Below are 3,920 nucleotides of genomic sequence, written 5' to 3' on the forward strand. Positions count from 1 at the left end.
TTCATGCATGCATTGGTAAACACATTTTTTTTGTGAAGAACGACAGCACTAGTTGAGTACTTTTGCAGACTTCAAAAACTATTCCACCGCCTCTACTATCTTGCTAAGAGTAGGTGAAATTTTTGAATCGAGCCCTTTAAACTAGAAGGGAGGTGGTGGTACTCTAAGGCTGGTCATAGTGGAGAGTAACTTAGACTAGTAACATGCATATGTTACTAGTCTATGTTACTACCTCTATAGTGCATAGTATCATAGATTAGTATCATAGGTGGTCTCATTTATTGCCATGCATGACACATAGTAGCATCACATTTATTATGTTACGGTATCTACCTATGTTACTATAACCATCTCTCTCTTCTTTAATTGCCTACCACATTAGCATGTTTGCAAGTCCCAAGTGCATGATACTACTTAGGTTACCCCCACTATGACTAGCCTAATAGCTAACCTTGTTGTGATGACAAGATAGGACATGGCACGCACCTGGACGGAGGAACTAGTCTGCATTGTGCATTTAAGTTTTGTCTGAAGTCAATGTACCTCTACTTTCACCAGACTTATAGAAAAATGTGTCAACATTCACAATGTCCAATAAATATTTTTACACTCATTATAAAACGTAGTTCTTATACTCATTATAATCAGTATTGTAGATATTGATATTTTTAGTATAAATTTGGTCGTGGGATTTCATTGATGCCTGTCAAAGCGTGGAGGAAGCGGAGCTTAGGGCTTGCATTGCCGGTCTCTACATAGGTATTTCTCTTCATAATCCTGTAATTTTAGAGACTGATTGCGCTTTTGTGGTAGCGTCTCTTGCATCGGGGGACTATGACATGTCTGCTATGCGTGACCTTAAGATGAAAGCGTTGAGCATCTCGAAGTTGATCAACAATCTTCAATTGTCAAAGATTAGCCGTTCAGCCAATAAGGTGGCACACTTAATCGCTAAGTATTGCTTTGACAATAGATTAGATGGTATTCTTGTAAATAACGTACCGCCCTGTGTGGTGAATATTGTATCGAATGAGTGTGCTGGTGTGGCTGGTTAATTAATATAAGGTGGTGTTCAAAAAAAAGTATAAATTTGGTCAAACAATTTGCAAACGGTTGACCGGAGTAAAAAGGGCCAGAGGGAGTATCATGCATGCGGAGTAGGCAAAAAATTGCTTGTCTAAAAAAAAGGCAAAGAAATTTGCTCATTTATAGCCGGTCGAAGTCTCAAAGGGCGCGACCGCGCGAGGGAGGCGAAGGTCGTGGGAGGCGTGACGTTTGACGGAATTAAGTGAAGTTACATCCACGCGCCGGCATGGCGTGCGAACAAGCAGAAGCTATACCGTCAGGCCTACGATATTGGTCTAGTAGACATGACATCTAGTGGGCCCCGCATAGTTCTCAAGAACTCTTTGGGGGCTTGCAACCGTTTATCCACCGGGCAAGCCAGCAACCCCACGCCGTTCGCACGCCCTACTCGTCCCCGTCTTCTACCTTACAACAGTTCGCTCCCAGTCGTCCCGTCCTTTCACATTAGTTCGCTCCCAGTTTTTTTGCGGGGTACAACAGTTCAACTTCTCCTAACACTCCTCCAAAATCCATGGCCTCCCAAATCTCCATGGACGCCGCTGAGTACCAGGTTAGAGCCATCACCGGCGATCAGTTCATCGTCATCTACACACGTGGATCCGAGACGGTGAAAGCATGGCTTGCTCGCTTCCTACGCATGTTCAACAGTTCAATGGATGAGTGGGTCGCTGGGCTAGATGTTGAGTACACCACAGTCCTGGGACGAGAGAAGGATCTAAAGGACGAAGAGAGGAAGAAGCCCGCCGTGATCCAGGTTTGTGTACATAACGTTTGCTTGGTCTACCAAATATGCCATGCCGACGTTGAGTGCCAGGATTTTAAAAACTTCCTCAAGGACAAAAGAGTGAAATTCGTTACTGTAGGCTTTAAGAACGACAAGGATGTCCTGCGTCGGATAGGTCTCGTTGTAGGCCAGCCCTTCGATCTCCAGAAGGCAAGCCTAGTGTCCTCCTCTCAACCTTCAATGCTGACCCTGGCAGCAGCCATGATTGATCCTTCGTACGCTAGACTGAAGAAACCTCATCACAAGTTTCATCATGCATGGGAGTCGAAGACATTAGATGAAGATCACATCTTGTACGCATCAATGGATGCCTACCTTTGTTTAAATATCTACAAGGGTTGGATGAAGAAGCAGAGCCCAGTGTCCGGTTCAAGCAAAGACGCGTCGGCGAAGAGGAAGAGGAAGAGGGACGAGGATGAAGTGGAGGACGTGGACTCGGACTCCGAGAAGGTGGCAGTGCCGTCGCTCATGCTGGTTCTACTATAGTGTCAAGCGGACTAGTTGCTTAGTTTATTTTCAAGGGTGTGTTGTGCTGAGGCCCCAGCAGAACTATGTTTATGTTCTTTCTCGTTATTTGAACTCTTTAGTACGTACAGTAGTACTAGTACTATGTCTTACTACTGTTCTTCTTGCAATTGGTACTACTGCTCGTATCTTCGTGTTCCTACTGTACTTAATACGTTCGTACTAGTAGTATAATTTGGGTCAGTCGATTTGTGAAAGAAGTTCGACGGAGCGAAGGAAGAAGAAGTCAGAAGAGGTGGAAGAAGCCCTTCTAGCCATCCATGTTGCATCAAACGGCTCACATGAGTCGACTGACCCAAATTGCTCCTTCAGATTGCAGGATCCACGTGGCATTCAAGGTCTCTAAGGTAGATTCTGCGTCCGCACCCGGTTTGCGGGCTCGACGCGCGCGCGACCGGCTTCCGCTGCGACAGCCACCATGCGCGCCTCCTCCGCGCGTGCGGAGGCGACAATGACACGCTAGTTCCTCCTTGTCGGCGTGCTGGAGCACGCGCTCGTCCTCCTCTTCGTACGTTGCGTGCATAGACGTGGCTCCACCAGCTGCTCGCGTGCTTGGCAGCGCGGCGGCATCGCGAGGAGGGACTGCAGACGACGTGAGTGGGCGAACCTTCGGCTTCATGGCACAGGGATGGCGGCGACACGGCGGTGATGGGCGAGAAATTGTTGGCCGGAGCAGGCGGGCGCCGGCATGCGCAACGGCGGCGGCGGCATATTGATGAGGGCGCGTGTGGGAGCTTACTTTAGTTTTATATATAAGGTTGGTCAAACTTAAAAGAAAACCGTACTAGTACACGTAAACATTAGACTTAGGCAGCGCTTTTATAAGTTAGTACCAGAGCCACGATACGGAATCCTGTGCAAGCGCGTGAACCGCGGCCGCGCGGTCGATCGAACGGTGCGTCACCGTGTCGCGCTCGAAGGACATCCACCAAACCTTTTTGTGTGTGTGAAAACAATCCTCGAATATTACCCAACTTTTTTTCCTGTGAAAGTTCTTGACGCTGCAATATTTCCATATATTTGAATTTAGCTCTAGTTCGTGTTTATTTGGATTTGGGCGTTTTAGGTGCGCCCTAGTTTTTTTAATACTGATTTTGTGTGTGTGACTGAGAGAGAACGTGTGTATGTGTCCATATGTGTGTTGTGGCGGAAGGGCAATGTGGAGACGGTGTGCGTGTGATACAGACATAGAGAGGTGTGAATGTGCAAATGATCATGCATGAGTGAGACATAGACAGATGCCGATACGTTGTGTATACATGAGAGAACGGTCTTCTAGTTTACTTGTGTGTGTTTGTGAGAGAGAGAGAGTGAGGGAGAGAGAGAGACAGAGAGAGGAGCATCCATAACACAACAACCATCTCTCTCGATTCGTCCGTCCCTCGCACGGTCACATGCAACACATGCATCAACGCGCACATTTTGACACCCTCACCCGGCCGCTGCCCACCTCAAGGCCCGCACAATCTCTTCGTGAATACCCATTTCTCTCCTTAGGTTTGTTTTCTCTCAATATCTGACACAC

The sequence above is a fragment of the Triticum aestivum genome, chromosome 7D, assembly GCF_018294505.1.
Source record: "Triticum aestivum cultivar Chinese Spring chromosome 7D, IWGSC CS RefSeq v2.1, whole genome shotgun sequence".
Lineage (NCBI taxonomy): Eukaryota > Viridiplantae > Streptophyta > Magnoliopsida > Poales > Poaceae > Triticum > Triticum aestivum.